Source organism: Bombyx mori, chromosome 2 (assembly GCF_030269925.1).
Source record: "Bombyx mori chromosome 2, ASM3026992v2".
In the NCBI taxonomy this organism is placed as follows: domain Eukaryota; kingdom Metazoa; phylum Arthropoda; class Insecta; order Lepidoptera; family Bombycidae; genus Bombyx; species Bombyx mori.
Genome location: NC_085108.1, coordinates 4,677,024 through 4,689,258, shown reverse-complemented (window position 1 = coordinate 4,689,258; position 12,235 = coordinate 4,677,024). Strand labels below are relative to the sequence as shown.

The window sequence follows — 12,235 nt, the reverse complement described above, 5'->3', positions numbered from 1 at the left end:
GATGAAAGCGTTCAAATTTGGAAATTCCAATACCTTTTTTAAATTTTTGGGTTGCCATTTATCGCATAGTCTTTTTCTTGCAATTTATATTTACGGCTACCGGAGTTAGTATAGTTACGAATGTTTTCATTTAGAATTAATTTATCGATAACTAACTATTATTTACATCCCAACCCTAACTAATCTATACCGCGATTCGATTCAACATTAAAACTATAAAAAGTTGAATAGAATCCCGCACTATTCTATATTCCACACATAGATCTATTGATAGCAAACTACGCATCCGAAAATAAACGTTATCACTTTCGGCATTAAGTTCATATTTTTCTGTCTTCATATTATTGTAATGAGTAGCTAAATTAGCCGTATATTTATTTATCATTTATAAAATCATTGTCGAAATGCTCTGAGATAATTTTCGTACTAAAATTTGAATGATTATTTTAATGTCATTGTCATACATACATAATATACCAGCAATGACTCAGATGAACTTACTCACATCGCCACTTTTATGTAAAGTGTCCCACCTTTTAAACTGGGAAATTTTAGCAGCAGCGATAGACAGCAGTGTACCTTTGGGCAAATCTTCATACGCCATAAGACTGTCACTATTTGCAAATTATATTGCCTTTTACCATAATTTTTTCCCTACCAATTCTCTAGTAGCCTAAGAGGTTATTATTCCAGCTACGTCCGGACGGGTTGGTGAGCTCTCGGGCTCAACCTGAGAGAATTTGCTAACACTGGCCCCAGCAAGAGCAGTGCTTCGCAGAATCTACCACCGGATCGGAATCGCGACCCACTGAAAAGATCCAACAAGAAATTTAGCGGGCTTTTATATCATGGTGAATGACACTAAGTTTGTTTCCCGTGCGCGGTTTGAGCGTCTAGGCTTAAAAACAATTTTGTTGTAACATATTAGAGAGATTTTTTTTACGACCGATTCATCGATTCTCGGAATGGACCACGGCTTTTAGATTTGGTCGTAATAATTAATGAAAGACTAATCAATGTACAATGTTTTGTATCAGAAAGTTGAGTTTTTTTTTTTGTTTTTTTTTTGTTTTATACTCTGTGAATAGGATACGCCTTTGGGAAGGCGCCAACGCGATTTTTTATGGTCGTTTTCTTCGATGAGAACGGGTAACGGGAACCATGGTTTGTACAGCCAAGTTCGAATGTTTTTAATAGTGGATTGTAAACTGTTTGTTACCACTTTTTATTTAATAGCTAAACAGAATAAACTAAAATAAAAAAATACGGCACGAATGTCAATATTTTTTGTCTCAAAAAAGCATTGATTATAATTATCCATTGATAAAAAATAAAGGGTTGAAGAAGAAAGTACAAAAAAAAAACGATTTTCAAGTAATTTTCTATCAACTATTCGTTAAATTTTATTGATTATTTAGGTTTGAGGATCATAATGTTAATATAATTCAAACCACCTAATTTTAAGAAGATATGCAAATCAGATATCTTTGGACTATTACTATCATAGAAACAGAACACGCGTCTATTTCATGCCTAATTTTTGGATTATTAGCCATTAGGCACTGGTGGAATATTTCAAGGAATCATCGAGTCGAAAGGAATCATTGGGTCGGTTATATAGAGCATTCAACATTATGTCATTAATAAAGACAGCGTGATTACTAAATAACAATTTTTTTTTTTTGATAAATATAAGGAAGTATTTAAGACGTGCTTGAAGATTTAAATAAACAGCCAATCCTGGTAAATGTGATGGTAGACCAATTTATTTTTATTTTACAATTGCGATTCTCTATGCGTATTCCCATAAAAAAGTAAACTTAATTTACATCTGACAGAACAGAATGATTGATGTCAGTGAGTGTGCCGGTGTTGCCAGAACGTGTGACTAATGTCACAATTACATTATGATTGCCAGCCTTTTTCTTATGGGTCGCCTTTTGTTAGTTCGAATACTGTTTATTTGGTAACCACGATCAATCTAGGCTAGATGTGATTTTAAATTACTTTGATTTTTTTTTGTGAGATCTTTATTTGTAAGTGAAGTTTTTTTTTTTAAAAGTAATCGGCACAAGACTTCGTATTATAGGGATGTAATATTTTAGTGGTGGTTAGGCATTTTTTGGTTCTGGCCGGGTAGGTACGTATACCACGATGTTGACTGATTTGTTGCTAGAATACTTTATCGGCCAGAATTTATACTTCTACTATAATAACCGCTCAACTTTAGGTGAGAAGGAAGGTCGTATTCACCCCATATCGAAGTTATGGTATTTTGAGAGACTCACAGTAGCAATAAGCCACCAGGGCGGTAGATAACTTTAATTCTTCTTTTGACTTCTACTATTTTCACTGTCGATTAGTCAAGAAAGAAAAAAAAAGCTAATAAAAGCTTAGACAAATTTCATTATTCTAATGCAATTAAGATGTATGTCGCATTAACGATTCTTTTGAGTTTTTGTAAGGGAGCGGGGTACTAATGATTTTGATTTTTATTACACGACGTTATTCTTTCATCGTGGAAGTCAATCGTGAACATTTGCCGAGTACGTATTTCATTAGAAAAATTGGTACCCGCCTGCGGGATTCGAACACTGGTGCATCGCTCAACACGAATGCACCGGACGTCTTATCCTTTAGGCCACGACGACTTCAAACGTATTGCCATTTAAAGACACGTTTCCCCATCTAAGAAGTAGGGCGATGTCCGTCGGGGCATCAATGACTCACAAAAGATCTCGAGGCCTCAATCAACTAACCAAAAGTCAGAAGCCCCGCCACTTTAACGGAAGCTGTACTTTTAATACATTACAAAAAAAAAAGCTCAAAAAAATCCATACGATTGTTCTAAAAGTGCCTAGTCACTGCATTTGACGAGCTCCCATTGGTCAGCGGTCGAAGTTTGACAGCCAATCACGTCGGGCCATTTCGAAAATAGAAAGTCATCATTCTTAACGTTCAAATTAGTGACTGTGCGATTTACTATATTGACATTTTTATTGGTAGAGCCAAGATATTATGTATTGTTCTATTAAAAAGTGCGTGTTGTTTGTTTCATCTAAATTGTTAATTTTATAAAGCAACGTCTCGGGATAATGCCGAGATTTGATTGGAGCATATTTTCAGCCCGTGGGAAGATTAAATCAATTGTACAATAATCAAATATTAAGATGCAATACTGTTTCATCTTAATACGGTTAATTTTTTTGACAACTACAAAATGTTACCACTATAAAAAAATCTTTAAAACTTAACAAAAAAAATGAATTTTGTAAAATCTTTTAAAGTACCGTAAATTACGTATCAATTTCATCTGTCACCAAAAATTTGCTATCTATTGGTATTAATATTTGTACAAGAAATACTTATAACGCAAATATTAGTAATAGTGATAATGGCGTCATTACTGTTTCATTTCCTATCTAGCGTACATCGGGATTTATACACTATGAAATTATTGCTATCTTGACAGTTGACGTCAAAGTCCCAGCTACATCCGGATAACGGATATTATGGTCCTTCGAACCGGATAACATGAGACGGATCATCGCCGCAGTCCGCATCGGTGTCGATTAGGGAAGAATTATCCGCGTAGCCTCTTATTAGCAAGAAAACATATGGTTGCAGCTACACTCCAACAGCTCGATGAAAGAGACAAGATCGAATCTTTATATCCGGCGGAGTTAAAAACCGGATGCGATGTACTATCGCTTACAAAAGTACTTTTGAATACGCTAGTGGAAATTTGATGGTACCAAGAGGCCTAGGGGGCGCTCCTATGTAGTGATCTGATCTCAAAACGACATTGGACTCTAGCATCAATGTCGCTATCCACTGCACTGAGGGCAGGAAGAAATAGAGGAACATGATCCAAACAAAAGTGCTCCGTAAAGGTCACGACCCTCTGCACTGAGGAACTCGATGCAAGCTGGAGGTACCAATAATAATTAGTGTGAGTGAGTAGGTACCTAAAAATTGACATCATTTTACGTACCTCCATTAATTAGTTTTGCGTTTGCATGAGTGTACCAGGCTCACCACAAGCCGGAAGAAGTTGCGATTTCTTGTGAGGCGCATAACATCTGCCCACAACAATGATGCTAAATGACGACCACGGCCGCTCTGACAAGAGTGATACGACAAAGGAAAATTAATTAATTTAAAACTAATTATAGTGCTTTACGGGATAAATACCTAGGACTGAAGTACATGAAGGGTATGGAGATGCTCAGACGAGAGAAAACAAACCTTTTATAAATATATATTATTTATTTAACTGGACATTACTGGTTTTACTGTTATATATTTTCTCTTTTGAGACCATAGTGTTATGACGCTACTCTTCTATATCCTTTTTTATACTAGTGTCGTGTTACAGCGCACACTTCTTAATAGGGATGTACCCACTAACAGTATATACCAGATAGTGCTGATAGCACTCCCCACCACCATTTTTGCCAAAACCAGATTTTGTTTTTTTTTACTTGTGTTTGTTATGTATCTTTTTAGCTTGTAATGTGTATTGTGTAACGTGTATTGTATGTGTGTACTAATAAATAAAATAAAATAAATAAAAAGACCGATAGGCTCAAACATCCGAACTCACCCCTTTTCTTTTAATTAGAGCAATTAAATAGCTTTTTTTTAATAGCTCAATCGAAATGTTTTAATGATAAATACGTTTTCTTCGCGCATTTAAATCAATCAAGGCAAATTACGGGTGATTAGTTAATTAAACAGATGTTTCGGCACCTGGTCACTGGTTCAGTTAATTTTTCGTTTGTAAAAAGACCATTACATATATAATTATATACATATATATGTCGGAGTGGAGATGATATTTTCCCACTCGCGGCCTCTCAGTGCTTGCTCAATAAAAGCATATCCGGACGAGAAAGTAATGTTATTGATATTTAGTGTTTTACAAACAGTTATTTAGGTACTAATGAAATTTATATCCAACATTTTAATTATACTTGAGACCTTAGAACTTAACTCGAGGTGAGTAGCGTATTTACGTTGTAGATGTCTATGGGCTCCAGTAACCACTTAACACCAAGTGGGCTGTGAGCTCGTCCACCAATATAAGCAATAAAAAAAAAATTAATATTTAATTATTTTTAAGTTGGTCACACAATCGTTGTTTACCTTACCTCTATTCCTGGACTTTTTGGCGGGAACGCGAGCAGTGAAGTTGTGTGATTTGTTTTATTTTGTATATTTAGTGTTTCTTCAGGTTTAAATGTGTAATAACGGTGATTTATTAACTGTTTAATATCTGCGAAAGTGCAAAAATGTGGGAAATTGAAACAAAGCCGCTGGACGTAACTTCTCGGGATTCTCCAAAAAGTCCACTAAAAAAATCTCAGTAAATGATCACCATTTTACTAAGATTATATTTCATCCCATATCATCTTATCTCATTTAATTTAATTTCATCCCAGTTGATTAATGTCTCTAATTAATCATCTTTCATTCATCATCATTTTATTTCGTTTCACTCCATATTATTATTTTCATAAAAATAAGAATATGAATTAAAATATGACATGACTTAAAGGTCTTAGTTACCAGGTCATAAAATCCCTTAAAAAATCCCTGTATACCTCTGAATAGTCAAAAACACGCGTATGAAAGTGCTCCGAGGTTTCATTGAAATATCAGCCATAAAATTCAAAATTGGAAATATCAGTCCACACCTCTCAATTTCCTTCACATACACAACTCAGTTCTTGAGTTAACTGCGATCAACTAAATAATAAAGCAGGCGCAATCCGCTTGCCATACTTATTTCATTCTACCCTACCTAGAAGTTGAAGTCGTCGTGGCCTAAAGGATCAGACGTCTGGTGCATTCGTATCGAGCAATGCAACAGTGTTCGAATCCCGCAGGCGGGTACTAATTTTTCTAATGAATTACACTTACACAATTACGCACTTAACAGATGCTCACGATTGTCTTCCACGGTGAAAGAATAACATTGTGTAATAAAAATCAAACCCGCAAAATTATAATTTGCGTAATTACTGGTGATAGGACCTCTTGTGAGTCCGCACGGTTAAGTACCACCACCCTGCCTATTTCTGCCGTGAAGCAGTAATACGTTTCGATTTGAAGGGTGGGGCAGCCATTGTAACTATACTGAAACCTTAAAACTATAACTATAAATATCTCAAGGTGGGTGGTACATCTACGTTGTAGTTGTCTATGGGCTCCAGTAATCACTTCCGGGTGGGCTGTGAGCTCGTCCACCCATGTAAGCAATAAAAAAATATATAATAATAACAGACGATAACGGACAAAAACCAATAACCTGCGGAACGTAAAAATGTTTTTAATTCTCCACGAGAGAGCTGTTTCAAAAGAAACTGTTTCAATAATTGGGAAATTGTCATCAATTGTAAACAATTGAACACAATCGAACTTAATGGTTAGTTTTAATTGTTTTTAACTAGACAGTCGGTCGTATTTTTAATTTATTGCACATTTTTCAAGCGACTCAGCGCCATCGCTTACGTTGCTCCATCGGTCAATAAAAATAGAAAAAATATAAATAGAAAAATACGATATTACAATTAGGTACCGATTACGTTAATTCTAACATGTTATTCTGAGATTTATCTGCACTTAAATATATCGTGTGCGTCTTGTCAATCGCGTCCTCCTTCGTCTCACCCCCCACATACCTCAGAAGGTGATTAGCGCTTCCGCGCGCACTATAGTTCGATCAGCGACTCTATTGTCCTGCGGGGCTTGCGTTTGACTCCCACCCGAAATTATTTTTGATAAAGCTATTCGGCAGTTTTACAAACAAGATAGTCCTAGCTTGGAAATGTCAAGTGTCAAGGTAGCTACTTCACTCAATTAAGTTCCATCAGGTGGTCTTAAGCTCATCCGCCTACGACAACGATAAACAGCTCATAAAACTCACTTCACACGGAAAACTAGTGGTGTTAATGTGATAATTATGTTTTGCATAAATATTGGTGGTAGATCGGCCTGTGTACGAACACTAGTGGGGCCCGACAGATCTATTTATGCCGTAAAGAAATTGGGACTGGTGGTAAAGGCATCCGTGATACGGTATAAGCATTTAGTTTGTCGATAAAATGGTTATGGTTTCCCGTAACCACTAACCGCCTGGTAGACTCTTAGAAGCTCAGCCGACTATACAATATAAAGGTAATATCAATAAGGTTTTTTCTGAATCCCAAATCGACATAAATCATAATATCGGATACCAACAACCTTTTTTACTGAAGTTCTCGCCGGATGATCTCAGTGGGTCGCGATTCTGATCCGGTAATAGATTTAGCGGAGCACTGCTCTTGCTAGGGCTAGTGTTAGCAAATTCTCTCAGGTTGAGCCCGTGAACTCACCTACTCGTTCTGGCGTAGCTATAATAGCCATTTAGGCTACAGGCGAATAGGTAGGGAGGAAAAAAAATAAAAAAAAACCAGAGACCTGTTAAGAACGTCAATTTTAAGTTCCGATTTTGAAATTGGTTATGATTGCGTTTTATGTCTAGATGTAGCGGCTCGCTGTGAGATTGACAAGATCGAAACTTCATATCTGGATACGGGGTTAAAAACCGGAAGGCCATGTACTGTCGCTTACAAAAGTGCTTCGAATAATTTCGGATTAACGATGTGCGTGTAGGCGTTCGTTGTTGTAGAAAACAAACAAATATGTTTGTTAGTTAGAAATGGATTGCGTGAAAGACGATATGTGTAAAATTGGAGTTAGCGAAGAAACGGTATATGATAGAGGAGTGTGGAAAGAGAAAACATGTGGCACCGAGCCTAGGTGACTGGAGGGCAGAAGAAGGATGACGTTTGTCAATGGGAATTTAAATAATATTTGGAAGGTATATATTTTTTTATTGCTTAGATGAGTGGACGAGTTCACAGCCTGGTGTTAAGTGATTACTGCAGCTCGTAGACATCTACAACGTAAATGCGCCATCCACCTTGAGATGTAAGTTCTAAGGTCCTAGTACAGTTACAAAGGCTGCCCCACACTTCAAACCAAAACGCGTTACTGCTCCACGGCAGAAATAAGCAGGGCGGTGGTACCTACCCGTGCGGACTCACAAGAGGTCCTACCACCAGTTGCGCTTATTACGCGACATTTATCATTGTAATTACCTACCTAAAGGTCCGTTTTATTCGGTATCAGTATCAACAGTTGGATGCTTTTAATTGAACTTCAATAAAGTTTAGTCCATTCAAATAGCTGAAAAAGTTTTTTGTTATGATAGTATTTTTCTAAATTTTAAACTTTAAATGATTCTTCTGTAAAGTTGCAAAAACGTTGCTTAAACCATTAGCATAGCATTTTGCCTCTCGATAATATGATAATTAGTAAGGAAGTCTGCCGCCTCGTTTCTGTGCAGGGTTGTAATGATGAAGACTCATGTGAGAGTTTTATGGTGTTGAAGATGAGACACCCAATTCACTGTTTCAGCAATGTGACAGTGGGTCTTAAACCTCGCAGGCATGTACAGAATTTCCAAACAACACACATGTGTAGAGATCGGGTAATGAAAAAATCCGGCCAAATTTAACATCATCAATGGCGGTGAAGTTAAGTTCAGCATAGGTAGATGCTAGTATTAAATATTTCTTGTGCTTAATTGAAGTATTCAAATTATTTTATTTTCCTACCTATGCTGATAGCCTTGAGAGGCTATATCAGCTTCGCCGTAACGTGTAGGTGAGCTCACGGGGCTCAAACCGGAATGGTACTAACAGTGGCCCTAGTAAGAGCGGTGCTTCGCAGAATCTACTGCCGGATCGGAAACGCGACCCACTGAGAAAATCCGGTGAGAAACTCAGTGGCTGTGTCTATGGGAAGTATTCAACAGGAAAGCGCAGTGTATTATAAATTATACTCCATATATTTGTCTCGAAGTGGTCATGCATCGACATCCTTACGGAGCTCTTGAGACATCGGCCTCACGTCTCAAGGCTTAATTACGGCCGTGAAATAATGTGTTATATTTTCGTAGCACTTTTGGACTCGCCATTACCGCGCTCGTTAACGAGCTACCGACAGGTGGCGCCACCACTAAACATCGCTTTAATTATGACATAACGATCAAATGTCGTTATATCGATGTTAATGAATTTTAATTTTAATACAGCCTTTGATCAGAAGCAGCCGAAAGTCGATTCACAGTTAAAGCATTGGAAGTTTATGATTTCTTTTTTTGTTTTTTTTTATTATTATTATTATTATTTTTATTTCGATCTACATAGGAGTCACAATGACCTTTTCGGTTCTGTTCGAAGCGGAGGGTTACTGGATTTGTTTACGTCAATAAATACGTATCTTCATTGTCCGTATTTTATTAGTCAGGAAACAGAGGTCGGTGACCCCGGTACTTTGACTCACTCAAAAAATACCCAATAAGCAAGCCCGTGATTACAGATCCAGTATTTCGTGGAAATTTCCGTCACTCAGCTTATCTAGATTTATAATTGCAGTATGCCGCAGCGGTAGGCAGCGGCTTGGCTCTACCCCTGGCATTGCTGAAGTCCACGGGCAACGGTAACCACTCACCATCAGGTGGGCCGTGCGCTCGTCTGCCTACAAGGGCAATAAAAAAAAGTTGAGCTATGAAGGCGGCATCTCGATTGGCCGATGTCTCCTAAAGCCAAAAGAGGCTTCGCATTACCCAGGAATCGGGCCGAATGATGACATCTACCCGTAATTTCGGCATTGGAAAATCAGAAGGGTGATAGCTTAATTGGGTTTATCGCGAATATGCGTCTCAGCTTGATAGTACAATTTTACAATTATAGATACGGTTTTCATACATTTTCATAATGTAATCAGTTAAATCCGGTCATGTCCATAGTTATCTCTTGAATAGTTAAATTTATTGGAACCACTCCCGCTTCCTCTACTACAGAAACCCACTCTGGAGTGCCAATAGTAACTGTACCAAGTATAATCACAATCAAATGAGGTATGCACAGACAACAATCACACAAAAACATTCATATTTCTTTAGTTATTTCTAGAAAGCCCAACGGCTTAGACTAACATAATAGAATAACAAATAGTAATCCAAATTAAGGTCCTCGTGATTAAAAACAATTAATATTATTCGAGAAACACAAAAACAAAGCAAAGCAAGAATTAACATATAATTAAAAGCTGAATTAAACGTAGCCACTTATACATATCGACGATTGAAAGGCGAACGTGACTAAGCGACAATAACTGCTTTGTACATAAATGATAGGCAATAACCGTATTCGATGCGCAAAAAATATTATTTCTAGGTCTATTAAAATCATTTCAATCCTACAGCTACTAGCTAGATTCTACTACAGCTAGATTCGTTAAAATAAATTTTATTTTCAGGTATTTCAACTTTAAGTTAGTCTACTGTAAAGTTCACGCATTGTCGCTTAGTCGCGTTTGCCTTTCAAGCGTCGATATATAAAGGCTACATAAGCATACATTTATAGAAAGAACGTGACGTCTAAATTGAATAATTAACTTCAGAACACGGAAATTTTCTAAAAACTTCAAATATACAAGTATTATTATTATTATTAAAATATATTTGCGAACCTAAATTTTCAAGAGTTATAAGCCCATAGAACCCCACTGAGTTTCTTGCAAAATTTTCTTAGTAGGTCGCGATTCCTATTCACTGCTAGGTTCAGCGAAGCAGAGAGAGAGAGAGAGAAAGGGAGAGAGAGAGAGAGAGAGAAGGGGAGAGAAATAGAGAGAGAGAGAATACACTTTATTGCACACCAAAACGCAATTAACATTAAAAAACAGTTCACAAGCATTGCTCTTGGTAGGGCTAGTGTTAGCAAATTATCTCAGGTTGAGCCCGTTAGCTCACCTAACCATCCGCTCGTAGCTGGCCCCTTAGACTACCAGCGAATAAGTAGCTGAATAATCATTAAACTAATTTAAAATTACATTCACGATGAGGATGAGAGTCGTCCTTGCTGATCACGAATACCATAAATCATTCGAAAGGTCGGAAATAGTAAAAAGAAAAAAAAAAAAAACACGCAAGATTGAATTGTAAACGTAATTATAATTATGTCTTATTTTTCTTCTCTGTCATTCTCTCATTACTGAGGATCGCGACCACATGTATGCAAGTACTTCCATGAACGTCGGTCCGCTGTGAGGTGGATCGCCTCTTGGATGTGCCCTCTAACTGTCCTCCTTAGTGTTGAATCGTCTCGCTTGTGCCCTGTCCTTAGGTCGTTGCCTCTCCACCTGAACAAGAATGAGAAGCTTTTCCAGACTATGTCTTCAAATTCAAAATCATTTATTTCAACTTGGATGTCATCAAAAACACACTTGTTTAATGTCAAAATGTAAAAGAAAATGTTAACTCTACCACCGGTTCCAAAAAAAGCCACAGTCCTGAGAAGAACCGGCGAAACGAACTCAGCGGGCTTTTTTTTTTTCTTGGAAATCGTATCGCGAAAACACCAAAACAATTTTACCGACTAAACACGCCCACGCCACGACATCGCCTATGTAATTAAACAACAAACAAATTTTCCTCGGTCCCACAATGCTTTTTAATTACTTGGCCGTAATTAAAACTTCTTCGAGAATACGACTTGTGATTGTTCGCTAACTTAATTTGAGATTCTCGGCTAGATATAGGCAGTGGTTTTTAACAAAATGAAACCATACTGGTTGAGGCATCAGCGCACCTCAAAAACCGTTCAAATGTACAAAGAACTGGGGTCATGGTTAAACACGATATTAAATGTTGGAAGATAGACATATTGAATAAGAGAATATCACGCAATCAGAACAGAATTATTAAACCCACAGAGTTTCTCGTCGGATCTTCTCAGTGGGTCGCGATTTTGATCCGGTAGTAGATTCAGCGAAGAACTGCTCTTGCTAGGATTAGTGTTAGCAAACTCTCTCAGGTTTTTTTTTATTGCTTAGATGGGTGGACAATTTCACAGCCCACCTGGTGTTAAGTGCTTACTGGAGCCCATAGACATCTACGACGTAAATGCGTCACCCACCTTGAGATATAAGTTCTAAGGTCTCAAGTATAGTTACAACGGCTGCTCCACCCTTCAAACCGAAACGCATTACTGCGTCACGGCAGAAATAGGCAGGGCGGTGGTACCTACCCGCGCGGGTTCATAAGAGGTCCTACCACCAGTAAGGTTCTAAGGCTCTCTCGGGTTAAGCCTGTGAGCTCACCTATTTATCCGTAAATTAC

At 37.5% G+C, this 12,235-nt stretch overlaps 1 protein-coding gene across 6 annotated transcripts in view; it reads left to right on the top strand.

Moving 5' to 3' along the window:
* The window catches only part of LOC101736212 (homeotic protein distal-less), a 157,578-nt gene that overhangs the window by 56,394 nt on the left and 88,949 nt on the right, over nucleotides 1-12,235 (top strand). The gene's annotated exons all lie outside the window — the stretch shown is intronic.